The sequence below is a fragment of the Podarcis gaigeae genome (assembly GCF_964106915.1).
Source record: "Podarcis gaigeae genome assembly, chromosome: 3".
Lineage (NCBI taxonomy): Eukaryota > Metazoa > Chordata > Lepidosauria > Squamata > Lacertidae > Podarcis > Podarcis gaigeae.
Window position 1 is genome coordinate 64,105,956 of NC_139680.1, and position 19,537 is coordinate 64,125,492.

Sequence of the window (19,537 nt, forward strand, 5' to 3'; positions counted from 1 at the left end):
ACAAAAAGTTAACCTAAACGTTATTATTTTTTTACACTTCAAGATGAGGAATCCCAGTAATTCTTCTGTCTGGAGATATAATTACATACAACCCTTCCAAAGGAAATTAACAGTTAGATATTTATTGAGCTAGATAGAGAGTATGGGATGGAATGGAACGTCTAAATCTAGAAAGATTAAAGGGATTTCTCAACTGAAAAAAACAGAAGTATACACTCACTTTTATAGTACAAGGTAGATGGTTTTGGAGAGTTTCATGAACATCATCAGACTATTGCTCTTGTATTATATGCATATTTGATTAAACTAATAGGATTTTAGCCAGTCTTATTTCAGTCTTGGACCTGTTGGCAACAGTTGTCTAGCTCAGAGTAATAGATAAAGATGAACTGGATCATCTTGATTAACTCTGCAGAAGTTTCAACTCTACTGGATGTCCTAGTCTGATGTCACCAAGGTTTCAAATTCTGGATGGTTCTGAACCAATTTTTTGGCCATCTGTTTCTTTCACAGAGTGCATGCCAAAGAGACAGAACATTGTAAACTGCAATATAGAGACAGGTACTATTTTCCTTGAATATAATTCAACGTAAATTTCACAACTCTCAGTATCTTTTCTCTCTGAAATAACTTTATTTGTTGGGTAAAGGTAATGGGTAATTGCTGTTGATGTTTCGCAGTCAGTAACAGACTGGGTTCTAAGGATTCTCACCAAAGTGATTTTGTGCGCCTTGAATCATGAGCAACTTCAACCACTCTTTTTCTCCACTCTTAGCAACAATTTCAAATCAACTAATAACAGAACCTGGACTAACCCCTTCAAATGTAATTTTGAATGACAGGGAATGGAACTAAACTGGAGGAGCAATATTCGCCTTCTATATTGTTCATTCATAATTTAGACTTTGCACTCAGCCTTAAGTACATATTACAAGAAAACGTTTCTCTTCCTTTGGCCACTAAACAATCTGATGCATTTTGAAAAGCACTGAGCACATTCTTGAGATATTTTCCTTCTCTCTCTCCCGCTGGCTCTTCCCCACCCAGGAAGTATGTAATGACTGAAACAAACAAAAACAAACGGTCATTGTACCTTTACTGTGACCTGGAACTAAAAGCCAATTAGTTTGTTAATATGTCTTCTGTATTTTGTGTTTGTTCAGGGCACATGGATCATTAACACACCCAAAATAAAAGCAGCAATGTGACCTAAGTCTCCTAATAGGCTGTTGCTGCCAGCCTTAGCATTCACAAGGGCTTGCTTGCAAGGCAGGAATATGCTGCTGCAGCAGCAAATCTGCTTTCAAGTGGGGGCACACAGCCATGCTATTATTATGCACCAACATAAACATGCTGATGGGCATCCCAGAAGATAACTTTGGCTTTAAAGCACTGCGTCAGCAGCCCAAGATAAGCTATATTTGCACTCCTTGAGAAGATAATCATAGAGTTGGGAGAACTCAATGATCATCTAAGGCAGAGAGGCTGGATTTGCCATGACTAAGCCATCTCTGATTGATGTTTACTCAGCTTGATGTAGGCAAGAAAGCCCACACAGCTTCCCCATCTATTTCCCTGGCCGGTAGCTCCCCACTAGCCTGACTATAAAATGCAATCTTACCGTTTCATCATGTAAATCTGCTACCTCTTGTTAGGAAAAGGCACTCAGCCAGTTGCTGATTCCTAATGGAATAAACAAGGGAAACGGTTGCTATACTGGGAGGATATCTGGGAAGATAAATTCAGAAAGAGAAGACTCAATGTCCTGAGGATGCATTGCAAATATATGACCATAATATTGGAAGTATGAGTTGATTCTCTACTTTTTAAAATTCAATTTCAGAGGATTTGTTTTACCTTTCTAACCTTTGTTATAGATACAGAAATGTGTATAGATAACTGGTTTCTAATTCCTGTGTCAAAGAATACTTATCAATAGATCTAGGGCATTAACCTCCTTTATTCAGGGTCTCATAAGTTCTGGCTAAAGACAGTTTCTTTGGAGCATGACACAGAGTGGGGTTGCTGCCATCAGCCTTCAATGGACTGCTTTGTTTTCCCAGGCTAAAGGCATGTCGCAAAGCATCTAGACACTTTTTAAACTGTTAACAACAGTTTAACAGTAGTCCTAGAAATGTTAGATCAAGTGAGATACTTTTATTGGTGAAACACTGAGAGACAGACTTCAGTAAAAGGAGCAATTCAAAAACGGAAAATAAAACAATACAACTTGAGATGAAGGTCAAGTGCTGGTGTTAAACAGAACTCAAAATGGATTAATTCAGTGAAAACAGCTGTTCTTATTTGCTCTGTAGACGCTGAATTCCTTTAAATTGTTGCTAATCTTCATTTTTCTTGAATGCTCACCTGTCCAAAGCCTGATTTTGATTGTAAGTGAAAAAGCTGTTGGAAGGTCTTTCTTAACTCACTTACTTGGAAGTTAAGTTCCACTGAAATAAATAGGGCTTATTTCCAAGCAATGATGTCTAAGGACATGTTATGAATTCCTGGGGAAAGGGGCTGCACTGTTGTTTTTAAACAACTAAGTTAACAACCCTGGGACACTGAGAAATAATATGAAACAATGTTAATCAAGAAAGGAAAATAAGGACAGGAAGGAAGGCAGGATATGCGGCGGGGCAAAAAGAGAAGAGATTCATTCATGCATTACATAGAGGGTGTGAAATGGGTTATCCTCAGCTATGAAAAAGCACTTTTTCTAGCTTAATCTTTCAGCATGTGACTCTGCCTAATAAATTCACTTAAAACTCTCCAGATTCTGCACTTAATAAAAATAATTCCATAAAGAATTTCTAGTTTAGTATTCTGAAAGATAGGCTATTTATTATTAAGTGATTTGGCCAACACCCCACACCATATGCTGGAAAGCCAGGGTGATAACTCACCCTTTAATTACCCAACTCAGCTATTAAACCCAGAGTTCACCCTTCCTCTTTCTGTAGCTCCGTTCATGAAAATAGATTTACCACAAATCATTCATCGTACCATTTTGGCACAGACTAAAGCAAAGAATCTAGAGTGAATACAATGTAATCAAATACCTCATTACTCACTGCTGTAGGATAAACACTTCTACATTGTAAGATGCCCATGAAGGAAGGAAATTCAAAGGGATCTCTTTACTGAGAATCCATAAATGTCCTCAGAAATCCTGTGGGATGGAAACATTTACTCCTCAGGAACTTTGGAATGGGTCAGAGGGCCCCATATGTCAATAACCAGATGTTGTACTTTGCTTTGGGATTGATTTTAATGAAGAGTGGGCTATAAATCAAATAGATAGATGATAGATAGATGATAGATAGATAGATAGATAGATAGATGATAGATAGATAGATAGATAGATAGATAGATAGATAGATAGATGACAAATAGGCAGGCAGGCAGGCAAACAGACAGACAGACAGACACATAGCCGCTGTGGTCACCCCTGGGCCAGCACATCACCCCTGTCTTGTGGGTGAAAATGTGCCTTGGCTCTTACCATCTTTGCAGATACCTCTTAACTTTTCTCATTGAAATGTCTCCATCGTAGGAAGTCTGTCTCCCACTGGAGCACTATGACAAGCCCTTAGAAGAATGCAAACTTGATCAGGGGTGCAGCTGAAAACATGTACATCAGCTCCATATCTAATGTCCCTCTGTCTTTTCAGTAGAGAAGACTGCCATGCCTCCAATTTTGATCTCTGTAATTGCTATCGCTCATGCTCAGTGCATTTTTCAGCTATTTGTTATTTATTATTTCTTTGTGAAATGTATAATGCCCTCCACCAGGTGACCTCAGGGCAGAAAATACATGGGTTCATTAAAACACAGCACAGTAAAAAAGAAGATGGAGAAGATAGAGGAGAATAATACACATAGCCATGTGGTACCCAATTTACAACGGCTTATATCAGTGCTTCCCAACGGTGTTCTCTGACCCACTTGAAAATAAGGCACTATGTAACAGCAGTGGTGTAGCATGGGGGAGGCGGGGGGGCCTTGGCCCCAGGCACAAATTTTTGAGGGGGAACAACCAGGCACCTCTACAACAGATTCCCTCATTGAGGCCGGAGCTGTGAGGAGGCAAGCTGTTCCCGGGTCGGGCCTTTGGGGCTGGGGCTGCAGCGGTGCCTCCTTCTTCTTGTGGCCACAAAGGGGTCCCGTGTGCACCCCACCCCTGAGCCAGCCAAGAGGGAGGGCACCACCACCCACTGAGGACAAGGGGAGGAAGAGAAAGGTGGGAAAGCACTGATGGAGCCACATGCGTTGCCCAGAGCGCCACACTGCAAGGACAGGAGGGCAAGGCAACACAACGGCATTCCTAGTTTCATGTTTCTCTGCCTATCTCTGCTTCCAGGTCAGGGCTAGTTTGCAAGGAGAGACTCCCTTGATTGGACGCTGGCCAGTGAAGGGCTTGAACGCTGCCCAGTCCACCAGATGGGCGCAATACTTGCCCCACCCCGGGCGCTGGCAATCCACACTATGCTCCTGTGTAACAGTCACTCTGCCTGACAGAATAGGGATTGTGATGGAATTTCCTGATACAGCATGGGGGAGTTACAGTTGATAGGTGAGGGACTTTGTCAAAATATTTTTGAGAGTCAAAGCAGAAATCACCATTATCTACCTGATCAGCCCCATCCACATATTTGCCGACACTTCCAGAGAACTCTAAAAGGAAAGTCATGCTGATTCTTCTTCAGCAAGACTTGTTCTTCTACATGCTTGGTAATTCTATACAGTGGTACCTCGGGTTAAGAACTTAATTCATTCTGGAGGTCCATTCTTAACCTGAAACTGTTCTTAACCTGAGGTACCACTTTAGCTAATGCGGTCTCCTGCTGCCGCTGCGCGGCCGCCATGCGATTTCTGTTCTCATCCTGAAGCAAAGTTTTTAATCTGAGGTACTATTTCTGGGTTAGCGGAGTCTGTAACCTGAAGCATCTGTAACTCGAGGTACCACTGTATTGAATAATACTTTCCATAAATTTACCAAGAACAGAACTGATTTCCTGGATTCCCAGATCTCTTGATAAAAATTGGTGTTGCATTGCTCTGTGAGGCACTTATATTTGCATCTTAGGCAGACAGAGGACGGATTTGTTCCCAAACCCCCAAACTTTAGAACAAAATCATGTTTTATTCTTTACTGTTTGTTATTCAGATTTTACCAATTATTCTGACTTCAGTAAATGCACCTTTTCCCAAATACTGCAGGCAGGCGTGCAGCTAACACAAAACAATAATTAAAGATTTCAGTGCCAAGCATCTACCCCAGACAGTCATACATTTGCCAACATTGCTGGCTCAACTTCAGTCCTTTTGTAGGGCACACAGGACTGTGACAAATAATGGCTGTTTTCCAGGTCTTCCTTTTGTGTGAGATGAATTTCAAGTAGGAAGTTCAACAAGCTTAGATGTGTTTTATATTGTCAGCTTATAGATTTAAGAGAATATTTAAAGCACCCACGAGATGCAGGGCAACAATTTTTTAAAGGAACTGTCACAGTTAAAATGGGTTGGGGGGGGGGGTAAATACAACGGAAACTAATGCAGCCAACGAGATCCGAATTAACATTTAAACCTTGATTGGATGAAAGCCGAAGGCCTGCTCAATCGATTCAGTCTCTCTATTTATACTTTGCCTCATCTCATTTGCATTTAATTTCATAGCGTAGGCTGCTGTGGCCCTGCCCAATGCAAATGAATAGGGACACACACTCAGGTTATTCCATATTACTCTATGTAGCCACGTTGCCAGGTATAGATTTCCGAGTCAGATTGGGATGGAATGAGCATGGGAACATCCTAAGAACATTGGAAGCTGCCTTATACCATGTCAAACCATCGCCCCATTTATCTCATTACTATTGAAACAGACTGGCAGTAGCCCTCAAGTTTTCAGACAGGAGACATTCCCTGCCCTACTGAACCCTGTCATGTTATCATAAACATGTGAACAGAGATGTGAGTGAGTTCTGGCAGCATAGTGGAGTAAGAAATGAGAACCTAAAAATCTATTTGGGAAAGACACACTTATGGGAGGGATTTGACTTTTCCTGTCTATGACAGAGGGAGATAGATTGGATGAAAATGCCCCCATCTCCATCAGAGGAATGTTGGAGAGTATGGGTTTCTAAACCTCCTGCATCTCTCCATCCTTGCTGGCCAGAGGTATTGTCACAGTTCAAGCACACATTCCAGCCAGGCATAAGCACTGGAGAAGGACCAGGGACGGGCACGGTCTGGGCAGAGAGGGTGTATCTGGAGAGAGTATTGAAGGCTCCCTGGCCTGAGGTTCCTGACCTCTGATCCACAGAAAGTTAACAGAGCTTTCTCACAGCATACGTCATAGCTGGCATTCCAAATTGTGCATTTATCATTCTGTCCCTGCCTTCTTACATAGTCAGTAGCAAGATCATTGATTCAATTATGCGGTGTTGTTTTTCTGTAAAAAGCTATTATAAAATTGAAAATTTTACCTAGAGTTCCAACTTTCTCATCCATCTTCCTATTTTAATTACTCCATCCATGACGCAATTTAAACAAACAAAATAAGATAAGATGATTTATACAGCACAATAAGTGCCAAAACATCTTCCTCTACTCGGTTTTGGTATGATAAAGAAGTTGCCAAATGGATTGTACTAAGCCAAGAAAGTCTTGCTGTCAGCCAAGGTCCTAGAAGGAAGGGAAAATATTTGGAAACAAACAAGTTCCACATTCTAGATTATGATTGGTAAAGAAAAAGCGATTTATATGTGTTGTATATGCAATATAGGATTCTGCCACCAGATGGCACTATGGAGTCCTGTTTTTCTCTACGTGTTTTCCCTGTTTAAATATACGACACGTTTAACTGAAAAGCTTCTTTGATGTGTCTAGATCCAGCCTTTGTATAAAATCAGCATGTTAAATTAAGTGCTTTACCATCACCTCAGTCAGCAATTGTCTGCAATATAGATTAAGTGAAATAGTTTGAAATGAGTTTGGATAGCCCAAGAGGGTCTTAGACTTTCCAGCTCCATGCCACATGTCCAAATGTTTTAGAAATGCAGAGTGGGTCAAAATAAAAAAAATGCTTTCTGCAATTAGTCATGGAGGGGAAACTGTTCAACTTTTAAAAGCCAAACATTCCCCCAAGTTAACAACATCCCCCAGATAGGAACTTCAGCAATTCTTTGGATTCTGATTATAATATAAAACAAAATTGCAACTCAATATTGAGGAGGTTTTGCAATTTTACAAAATGTTCCATGCTTCCCATGTTGGAGGTCACAAATGTATCCCTGTGGAAAACATAAGGAAATGCTTTTGTCATGGCATAACATGTCAGGAATAATCCACACACCAGTTACAATTTAATTTCCTGCTTGACTGGATCTCATACTACATTTTCTTGTATTGGTACCTTTGTAAATATACGTATATTTCATTTGAGCAATAGGAAGAAACTCACAACAATTCAGTTAGCCTGACACGGAGAAATGTCTCTATTTAACAGTGAAAACTGTTCTCACCTGTATCAAGTGTTTATTTTGGTGCCATCCCATTTTGAAGTCCTTATATCCATATCAGAAGTTCCATTTCTCTTCTTACTGGCTCAGATAAAAGCTCAGCCTTGCAGATAAGTATCTGGTGCGCAAATGAGATATGAGAATCTTTCCTTTTTATGGAGTCTTTCTGGCAGAACTTGCATCTTACTTAGGGTAGAACTATTCGGGGGGGGGGGGCAAGTTTGCATTGTGATAAAACTGTTTTTCTTACTGAATAAGCAGAGTAGTAGTTCAATGGGTCATGAAAATTATGTTTTCTAAATGTTTGTTCTCAGGGATGGGGTGTTTCACCAGTGCATTTGAGGGATCGCTGCACGTACTCTCCTCAAAACAAAGATAGATATGTGTCACTGTCCATCAATACGGAGACATGCTTTAATAAAATAAAATGCAAAGGAGAGTCATATTCTACAGCTCTGAACTGCTTCAGGTTTCTTTACACCTTTCACAGAAACATGGGATATAACTTGTATTTATGATGTAGAGTTCTTGAGATGCAAGAGTGTCACAGACTTTTCACCTAAAAATAACCCTTACATGTCTATTCAGAAGGGAGATCCTTATATACCTGCTGCTGGCTATGAAGATACCTAGCCTGGAACTTAAGATGCCCTGAGAGTTAAGCCAATGTAGTGGTAATGCAAAACCTAGAAGGCCCGGAGTGCCGGGCAGTGAAATTTTTCGTAGGTTAGGGCCAGAGGCGCCAGCTTGTGAAAACAATGGGGGGGGCTCTTGGACCCCATCAGACCTCCCTCCCTTAGCCAGGAAGAAGCTTCCCAGATTTTGGGAAAGAGGTGCCAGGCTTTAATACTTTAATATTCTATTTTACCAGTGACATTTAGGGCACTAGCATAGTCTGACTACATGCCACTGAAGGCCAGGGTTCAAATCCAGATTCAGACATGATGCTCACTGTGCGGCTTTGGGCCAGTCATGTTCTCTCAGCCTACCTCACAGGGTTACTGTGAGGATAAAATGGAGAGGGTGGGGAAGCATGTAGGCCTCTGCAAGGTCCTTAGAGGAAAAGTGGACTATAGTAGTAGTAGTGGTAACCATCATCACATTTCATCAAACTCGTTGGGACATTCTGTTACATAATGCTGACATTTCAACAATATTATGAAGCCACCTCATGCACGAACGCCAACTTTAGGGCCCAGGTGCCAGTGCTAGGGCTGTTGGTGGGTGGAGATTTTTGTGATTAGCACCCTACACTTGGGGAGAAATTTGGGGAATTATATATGTTCAAGTTTCTGTGATTAAGCTGTTCATCACTGCACCGTGTTAATGGACAAACTATCCCGGGATAATCAGGGAACGACCCTTCAGTTTGGCCTATGCAAATGAAGAAGTGGAAATAGGCAGAAAGGATTCTCAGTCGCTTCCCTTAAACCCTATCTGACAAAGGAAATTGAGTACCGTGCATTAGGGTCGGGGTTGGGGAGCAGCTCCAGTGGTTTCAATCCTATTGTATCAAATCCCTTACCTGAACATACTGTTCTCCCTAATTTGAACCAAGACAAGTAGATAATTAACACATAATGATGCACATCATTTTTCAACCAGGAGTCAAATGCTCACATATCAGGCTGCCTTTAAACTTGGACTAGTTAATCAGAAACATTGTGAATTTGAAAGGCCTAATAAAAAAGGCCACAGTTGCTAAGCTTCAGACTGTCATTGCATATATAATTTCTTGTTTTGGAGAGCCTGTCATTGCTGGTAAAGGTTTTAATTTTGAGTGAGACACCAAGGTGAATGGAATGAATGCAAGGAAACGACCCTGGAATGAGACTGACTTGCACCTTTAAATTACATCAAAAAATTCAAGTAATCGTTCAATCAAAGAATCCTTCATTTTCTGAGCCAAATGCAATCTTAATACTATGCATACTGATTATTTGGTCGAAAGCAAAAATTGCAGAGTTTTGTTCTACATGCTTTTAGAGCAAAACTACATTGTTTGTCTTTTTGCAGAATTCTGTCTGGTAGAAGATCTGTGCCAGGAAATAGCAATGCTGACACTAGGTGAATAAATTTTCTTTGAAATCCGGGATCAAATCTTCTGTGAAATACGCAACCTGCCAGAATGTCATGTGTAGGGCACCATATCCCTCCTTCTCATCATGGTTATAGTTCCCTCTATTCTGGTGAAACCAACCAATCAGCTGTATGCAACAAAATCCTTGCATACACACACAGAGCAATCCTAACACAACTACACTAAACAAAATATTCCCGCATATCCGCATATGTTCATCCACTCCCTGCAAGAAGCTTGCTCCCAGGGTCCCTGGTCCTGGGTAGAAAAAAAATGGTTCTTAAATTACAGTTTCTCAACAATTATAAGACATCCTCTCTCCCAAGGGATTATTCTGCCTTAAGCAGTTCCATCCACTAAAACCCTAAGCCTCCCATGGGCAAATTGTTAGGCACCTCACTGTTGTGAAGCCTACAGCAGGGATGGCAGAATATGGCTTGAGGGCCATATTCCCTTGTAGACAGCCTTCCGGGGGCCACATGTTAGCTGTGGAAAGGGCCAGAGGCAAAGTCAGCAGAGCAACAGATGTGACTCCTACCATTTTAGAGTACGCTCCATTACAGCTGCACACGAAGTCTAAAGGTTTGTACATACACACAGCAAGGCTCATTTGCTTGGTACAAAGACACACTTCATCCAGGCAAAAGCACTATAGGAAAGCATGGAGCTAGATCAGTGAGCAGGTGTGATCTGGGGAGAGTTTTGAGGACTGAATAAATATCTCCAAAGAGCCATATTTTGCTCCCAGATCTGAAGTTCTCTGCCTCTGCTGAACAGCCTTCCTGTCACATATTTCCAGGCACCAACACCTGCCTCTTCTTCCTAGCCAGCAGATGCAAGAGAATTAGGCCTGGAGCAACTTTCTCATTATGTTGCCTGATTTAGAGTCCTCTCTTTGAAGAGAAGTTAGAGGGCAGGCCTCTGTTTGTAGGACTGTCCAGCCCAAGTCAAGTTTAAAGACAAAGAACCATGTGAAGATAGAGTACAAGGCTTAGAAGTTGCCCTTCAACAGTTATCACCTAGAGAGCTGACTGAGCAATCACATAGATCAACCGGTCACAGTCTTCTCTTTTTAAGTGACATGTAAGTGGCCACCCTGCTTTTCATAGTATGTAGTTTAGTGCCCCACTTAAACGGACACATCAACACCCCCCCCCCAAAAAAAATCCTAAGTATGAATGGGCTAATAGCACGTAATGCTATGTCGGCTTATGTTGCAGTACTTCATGGTCACTAAATCACCTCCTGCTAGCTGACATTAAAATCCTGATAAGACTTAATAGCTGGTCCAAGCCAGCAGAAAGGTAGCATTCGTGACTTTTTAAAAGAAAACATTTCTATTTAACTTTGGGAACATTGCATTGGCAGCTTGCCACTGCACAGTATATCAAAGAGAAGAAAATAGAAATGTAATGTAATGTAATGTAATTAACATATCTATAGTTATAAGATTCCAACCAATCATAACTTCCAAGCAAGATACATTAAAAGGGAGATATCTATTTAACTTTACAGGGCAACTTTTGCATATACATGAGAACCAAATATTTCCCCGGGAGTCCAATAAACTTTTTGCAGTAAGATATTCCAACAAGTTTCTTCTAAATTCATTTATCCTTGCATCTTCACCCCATTCACACTGAAAATTTAGCCCAGAGTTGTAAGAATATTTGTAGCAGAAGTACCAATTTATTGTGAAGTCTTTGCAATATGACACAAATGTTAGCACAATATAACACACACTTCTATAATAAGAAATTAACATAAAAAGGAGGGAGGGAGAAGCAAGGTTTAGACCAAACTTGGCCCTCCAAATGTTTTGGGACTACAACTCCCATCATCCCTAGATAACAGGACCAGTGGTCAGGGATGATGATGGGAACTGTAGTCCCAAAACATCTGTAGGGCCAAGTTTGGCCATGCCTGGTTCAGACAGTCTGTTCCAGTTCCTACAGTTTGGTTCATTCTTGTCCACAAACTGAAACCAGGACATTTTGCCACTGAGCAGTGGCGTAGCGTGGGGGTGCAGGGGGGGCCGGCCGCACCGGGCACAACATCTGGGGGTTAGGGTTGGGGGGCGCAAATCCACAGGTTAGGGGGCGCAAATCCACGGGTTGAGGGTGCAAATTACTTGCCTTGCCCCGGGTGCTGACAACCCACGCTACGCCACTGAGGCAAAACAGAAATGCCACCCTGCCGACTCCTCCCCCACCCCCGATGACAAATCCTCCCCAGCCCCCAAACCACCTTTGCCACTCCCCCCACAGTGATGACCATGAGAAAAAGGAAGAAAAAGGAGACCAAATTGAGACCTGTGGAGGGGAGGAAGAGGGGAAAAGGCAAAGGGGGAGGGAGGAGGGGTGGTGCTTGCCTCATGACCCAGGTATGCTATCCATCCCAACTGTCCCATATCTGCTGTCCTGAGGCAAGTGCCTCACTAAGCCTCAGGGGTGTGCCAGAAACTGAAACAAGAAACTGGATAATTTTTAAAGTAACAAATTTATCTACGTAATTTTCACAAATATAACATTTGAAGCCGTGGCCAGCCTACTATTCTAGAGAAAAAAATGGGGAATGGGACAGGCTAGTAGTTCCTGTCTAGCAGCTCAGTAAATGAACCACAGAATGTTTGTGAATATTCTTATCCTCACACCAGCTCAGGTAAGTGCTAGCCTATGCTGACTTCAGGTACTTTGTTTTTTCCCTCAAGTTCCTGTGACACTTTTGATGGTGACATAACTGCAATTTTATCAGTAAAGGTACTGCGCTTTAATTTGTCATCTGCCTCATTACTATGGCCCAAAATATCACCCGTACTGAGACTCAAATTCTAAAAAAAAATAAAATAAAAATCAGAAAAGCAAATAGTGACAATGGCTTTTATGGAAAGGCAGGGCCTGTGCATTGCGAAAAGCTATCAGCAATCCAAAAAAGGGGATGTAGAATATATGTGCCCTCTTTCTAAGCACTCAATCACTGGGAAAGGAAAACCTTCATATATTGTGCAAGTTCCAATATGAATGTGGCATATAGACCCACCTTGCAAATAAATTAGTACCCCATAAAATTCCCCCCTAAGCCTGGCTATCCCTACATGTTAATTGTGCTAGTTACTTCTGACAATCAGTAGTCCAAGGGGAGAAAAGAACCAGCTGACTCTGTGATTGCTCAGAATCAGGTCTAATTCACCACAGGCAACCAACAAATAGCTAATTACAAGCTATTTAAGCATGACTAATAGGTGTTTCTACTCATGCACAGCACCATTATTATCATCTGGAGGTTATATGTTATTTAGATTTCTTTCCAGCTCTCCTGTAGGAAGCTCTGGAAGACAACTATTATACATTTCTCTTATTTTAGCTCCAACGCAGGGCAGGAAGTTATGTTAAGGGTGCTAGTGCATTGGCCATTCCATGAAGCACAGGGATTTCCACGGGGCTGCCCCCTATCCAAAACAAAAAAACAAACAACCTCACAGCACTGTATCTACTGCATAACCACCCTCATTTTTAAATGCATAGCAACTTGGTAGGCAAAGAAGAAAGGAATACCATATGGCGAATAGGGTAGATAGAACCACTTAAGTCCTGCAGACCTGGAGAAGACACCTGAAGCAGCACAAGGAAGGCTGGAAGTAGGCCAGGGACAAGCACCCAACTGAGTGGTACAGCTGCCATGAATGTGCATGTGGATAACCACTCACTGGGTGTCTTTTTCTTTTCAATCCTCAGGAAGAGGCAGCCAGAATTCTCGCCCACCAGCCAGTGTCCGTCGGCCCATGTGCAGCTTTGAAAACCCCCAAACTGCAGTGAATGTGTAAGAGAAGCTGCATGACAAACAGTGGTGTTTGTTGTTATATCTTTTTATTTTTATTTTTTACCCATTGCTTTCTCTTTCTCATGACTTTTCTCATTCCGGATAATGGGACAAATGTGGTGCATGCCATTAATGATGGAACAGTTGCTTATGTGTCCCATTTTTCACACTGCCTTGACTCTTGCTTGTCCATATATTCTTCAAAGGACACTGTGGAATAATTTTTGAAAGAAACTCTTTTTTTCTCCCCATGGTTGTCACTTCCAGCACCTGCTGATCAAATTGCAAAACGAAAACAAAACATACGTACTTTTCTTGTTCGTTTTATCTTAACCCCCGTCCTTTAGCCAACACTGTTTTCCCCTGTTCAGAGTTTTGCATGGAGCTGAAACAATCCTGCCTACTTTCAATGACGGCTTTATATTTTCTCTAGTGGCTGCTGCCGCTTTGCTGTGCCCGATTCTTCTTGACAGCCCGGGTTGGTGAACTTCAGCTGCAGGTTTTCACAGAACACCAGTTTGGTGGAGTGTGCAAAACAGAGTTTCATGCTGACGACCATTTATGGCCATAAAGGAATTTTGAAGTGCAAACACTCAAGCAATGAGATAGAAGATTTTAATTATTGCTTTTGAAAGTAATAATTAAACCCAATTGATTCATCCCTTTCTTGTCACATTAACATGTGTTTACAGATTAGTAGGTGCTAAGTCACAGATTTGGGGTTGATGAAAACTGGTTAATAAGCAGAATTATGTTAGGAAAAGGAGAAGAAAATAGTCATTATAGAAGAGGTATGTTTTCCAACATGATGCTTGTGGTAGAAAGTGGGAGACAATTAGTTTTATTGAAGTTCAAATCAAGCTGATAATGAGAACAGCAGTATTATGGTTGGGAAATTTAACACAGAGAAGGTAGTGTCAGACAAAAGTAGTGAGAACATGAACTAAGTAGAAATAATAATGTGACAGAAGCCGTGGAACAGCTGTTAGCCAAGAAAAAGAGACTTCACAGATATAGTGGTCATTTCAGTGTTTTAACAGAGCTAAAACATTTCATTGTTTTAACAGAGTTTAACTGAAACCCAAATTGAATCTTCAAAGCAAATGTTGACTTTCCTACTCAGACAAAATACTCAAGGAAGGAAACAAACAAAAACCCAACAAAATGATAAAATACTCTTTGCATAGAGGATGTGCACCCCCACCTAGAAGCTATGGAAACACGCATGCTATTGACTGACAAGCTGTATTGTTGGCAAATTCAGCATCTCACCAGCACCATATACATGCTGGGGTTCCAGGTTTTCTGGGGAACCTCTCCATGCTGTTCACAAAGATCAAACCTCTGGAGTTAACCACCAAATTTAACCCACAGCAACATTCTGATGTAACTTCTTAAGAGAAACATCCTTAAGTTTAGACTCAACACTTTCCAGCAGTGGCAGGGAACCTGTGGCCTGCCAACTATTAATAGACTACAAGTTCCATCTCTCACAAATAGCCATGGTGATGGGAGTTGGGAGTCCACCAACACCTGGAAGGCCACAGGTTCTCCACCTCTGTTTTAAAGGGAAGCAAAAAGAGTTTCAACAAGGCTAGCCAAATTCCCAAGGCCTGTGAAATTTAGGCTGCAATCCTAACCTGATAGTCAGCCTCCTTGAATTCAATAGGACTTACTTCTGAGTAGACATGGTTGGGATTGCACTGTTAATCTCTGAATCAGACTGAAAGTCTAACAAACTCTTGTGTGCAGTTTTTAAAAACAAATGTTTGGTATGCAACTATTTCTGATATATTTTATTAATTTTTATTAAATTTCTATACCACCCTTCGTCTGGGGATTACAGGAGGGTTTACAATATAAAAATTTAAAAAGGAACCAATGAAACAACCACCATCACCACCCCAGCCCACATTCCACATGCAGTTTAAAAACTGTAGATTGTTTAATTAGCCAAAGGCCTGGGAAAAGAGGGATATTTTTTCCTGGCACCTGAAGATATGTAACAAAGGCATGGTATGAATGAAGAAGGATTTGCAATATTTACTGGCAGCTCCCAGATTTTCAGCATATCATAAAATGTCATTTATAGTGACTGAAACACTATTTAGAACCATCTAACAGTAACTGCAGCACAAACCTTTAACTATGTAGAGTGCAAATCCAGCAGATCTTGCTTCTGAGTAAGGTGAATTAAAACATGATTTGCTAGGAAACAGGTCCTGATGAATTATATGTAAGGACAGCTATATTGGATTTTCCTTAACAGAAAATCATCCCTGCCATAATATCAAAAGTCCTTTAGGATTTCCTATTTCAAAGCATGGTTCTGTTGTAAGCAGATTAAATTCATCAAAGCAGCCTTGTTAAAATGGAAATTAAAAGTGTGTTAGTTCTGTATATATCATGCAGGTAGGTTTTCTGTTTGTGTTTATATGTATTACGGTAATCAGTATAACTATTCAAAAATGTTTTGTAGCGTAGTGTGTATTGTCTTCCATTCTATACAAATATAGAATTACAGAACTTAGTCACACAAGTCCATGGACAGCTGTGAGTCCAAAATGACTCCCAGGCTGCACACCTGGTCCTTCAGGGGCACAATAACTCCATTCAGGAATAGGGAGTCCCCCACATCCACCCGCCCCCTGTCCCCCCAAAACAGTACTTCTGTCTTGTCAGGATTCAACCTCAATCCATCAGCCACCATCCATCCTCCAATCGCCTCCACAGGACATTCACCACCTTCACTGGTTCTGATTTAAAAGAGAGGTAGAGCTGGATATCATCCGCTTACTGGTGAACACCCAGCCCAAACCCCCTGATGATCTTTCCCAGCAGTTTCATATAGATTTTCAAAAGCATGGGGGAGAGGACGGAACCCTGAGGCACCCCACAAGTGAGAGCCCAGGGGTCTGAACACTCATCCCCCAACACCACTTTCTGGACACAGCCCAGGAGGAAGGAGAGGAACCACTGTATGACAGTGCCCCCAGGTCCCAGCCCCTCTAGACAGTCCAGAAGAATGTCATGGTCACAGGTATCAAAGGCCGCTGAGAAATCCAGCAGAACTAGGAAATGAGTGTGAGGAAATTAACCAGGAACTATCTTTATGCAGCAAAGAATGCATTTTATCACTGAGTTCCAATCATCCCCCTTCCTAGTTCTTCCTTAACTCTCCCCAAGCCCTTCCCAAATGGAGAAGTTCTCCATATTTTAGAGACTCATTACCTGAGAGCAAAATCCTGCCTCACCTCCTTGCTAAGACACAACAGATTGCCTGTGCCACAAATCTCCTTTAGGACTCCCTGTGTCATGATGCCTGAGTCCGGCTTAAAGTTTTGTGTGTCCCTTGCTTTTAAATTGATGTGGTATTGAGTCTCACTGTTTACTGTGCCTTTGTACCCAATGGTCTCAGTCTTCTGGCTGTTGCCATATTATTAGCACACCCTTGTTTCTAAAATATTTGGGTTTTTCCAGGGCAACTGGTTGTTCCCGCGGCTGACCTTGCATCCTCCCCCACACTTCTTGAATCTCTTTACGTACTTACTTACTTACATACACACAATCGTATTGTATAGTCATAGGTATCAAATATGTCTGCATTTGTATTTTATTACATTTTTTTTGTCTTAGTGATTACTGAGGCTGAATTTGTACCATGTGTGTTTGTTCTAAACGTAATTGGCGGAGAGTGACCCCTTCAAACTTCTGTGTCTCTAATGGGCAAGATGAATGAATGAATCAATTCATTATGGTCATGGACATATACAACGATAGAGAAAATGGGCAAGATGGGCAAGATGAGTGACATCATGTCTGATAGGTAGAATTCCAGTCGTCACATAGTTTGAGCCAATTTTGCCTTGCTGTTTTTATCAATTCCCATATCTATTCAAGTGACACAAATCAGATGCGGGCCAAATGCACACTGTAGATTTTGCAGACTTGTGCTGGATGGATGTACCAAGGCTACATTTAAATAATAATGCTTTTAATTTGCTATTTGTGCTAGCACATGATAACCAAGTCACTGGAAGCCTCCATCCCAATAGCCACCATTGAAAAAGCTCTTCTCTATGTGAATAGGCTGCTAAGTCTTCTTCTGAGTTCACTCTAAGGATGCTTCCAGACAGGAGTTTATACTGGGTAGTTGGTGCTGCTCATGCACACAATTCTTTTTTGTAGTGCCCACACAATATCCTTGTCAACAGAATGTCAGCCCATACTTTTAAAAAATTTAGCCCAGATTTCCCATTTCCATGGAAAATCTGATTCATAAAAATAAACCTTAGTGATCTGCAGTCACTTATCAGCACATTAATTTAGTCTCGGTCCATGGTTTGTCACACATTGTGACATCTGGGTGGATGGATTCTAATGCCACCCTCATCCAGCCCATTCTGTTTTCAGTGGCTCAAATGATGCAAGTGTGCCTATTTCCAGAGATTGCCACATGCTGAGGGCACACCTGAATTTCAGCAAACCAGTTGCTATGAGTTTTTCTCAAAAGATCTCCTAAAAATACACATGGCAATTACCTCAGAGGTTGTATTCACAGTACATACATCTGTCTTTTTAATTATTATCAACAAAACCAATACAGTGATCTTGTGCAAGATCTCAATATCACTCTTGTACTAGGCTTTGAGAAACATCACTCATAAGCAAGTCCTCAGTATTTTTTTAAAAAGTGGAAATGGATATTGCTCACACCCATCCCTCAAATCACAGGTTCCCATTTTGCATGTTGTGGCTGGTAATATTTCCTCTTGCACTCATGAGCACTTCCTGGGTTGTTGTTGTTTTAAAAAAAGTTGTGTGTGCATGTGTGTGTCCTCGCGCGCGCGCGCACACACACACACAGAATACCACTGCACTTGCCCACCAACAGCATTGGAGGGCTGGACATGAGTGATTGAGGGGAATAAGATGGGAAGCCCTCCAGGTACATTTCCTCAATCTTCACCCACTTGTGTGGACAGCTAGCAGCAGAATAACAATGAATATCCATGACTGAAAAAACAGGAATGTGTGGAAGTTAATGTGCTTTGAACAACCTACTTGCAATAGCAGGCCCCTGTCTGGAAGCACCCCAAGATGGCTGGTATTAAGTCTGCTGAAAATTCCAACAAAAGCCTTTTAAGTAGAGATCTCCCCCAGTCTGTGTCTGTATTGGAATGGTTTCTAATATGTTTTTGTTGGTTTTTTTCATTTGTGTGTTTGCCGCCTCTGGTTCCTTTGGGAGGAAGGTGGGAGCTGGGTTTAATAAATAAAATGAATGGGACTTAAGTCTCACTAGGCTGTTAGTGAGGATAAGAAGAAAGTAGTTTAGTATATTGTTTGTTTGCAAAAAATGTCTATAACCACTAATGTTAAGGGTGGGGAGACCAAGCTGGTGAACAGCTGTAAATTAAAAACTGAAATTATGTGCATAAAACAAGTACAAAAATATCACAAATAAGTACATCAACATAGCTGGTTCACCCCCTCATGGGAAGTCTGGGTGAAACATGAATTTTAAGCATGGAACCTAAATTCCAGATGCATGCCTGGTATTGATTTGGGAGTATATTCCAAAGGCTAGTGACACCACACTAAAGGCCATAGTGGACATCAGTAACATACAGCACCTCTAAGAATGCCTCTCCTGAGGATCAAAGTGACCAGGCAGTTAAGGTGTTATTGGGGATAAACTAGTAGTTTTTCTACTTTTCAGAATGGAGTTAACATTCTAGTATTCCCTTAAAAACTGCCATCATGAGTCACAATTGACGTGAAACTATTTCAATGTCTTAAAGACACAATTAAAGCTCCCAACGGTAATTACAAACTGTATCATGGAACATGGTAACTGTCCAAAATAGCTAAAAGCATCATTTAAATAAAGGAGAAATCAACTTTTTATTGCAGGTTCCATTTCTGACAAAACAGATTTACTCGAAACATCAGTACGCAATTCCTTCCACGGGACATGGAATCCTTTGTCTGGAGCAATGCTGAAATCTCTTCCATTGGTGCTTTCTAATAATAATAATAATAATAATAATAATAATAAACCTGTATGAGGAACATTAGTCAAATTTAATTTGGATATAAGATTTTTACCATTTCA

The 19,537-nt window shown here is 41.2% G+C and overlaps 1 protein-coding gene and 1 long non-coding RNA gene across 4 annotated transcripts in view; one reads left to right on the forward strand and one right to left on the reverse strand.

Annotated features, from left to right (window-relative positions):
* GRM1 (glutamate metabotropic receptor 1) overlaps positions 1-19,537 on the forward strand; it is a 186,313-nt gene that overhangs the window by 162,183 nt on the left and 4,593 nt on the right. The window lies entirely within an intron of this gene.
* Positions 639-8,677, reverse strand: LOC310841143. Of its 2 annotated transcripts, none has more exons than XR_014562377.1 (4): positions 7,527-8,677; positions 3,063-3,172; positions 1,622-1,728; positions 639-1,061 (listed from the first exon to the last, which is right to left on the reverse strand). It is a non-coding gene; the product is annotated as an uncharacterized lncRNA (long non-coding RNA). The 2 variants fall into 2 exon arrangements; XR_014562378.1 differs by lacking the exon at positions 7,527-8,677 and adding an exon at positions 4,461-4,597 and having other exon boundaries at positions 642-1,061.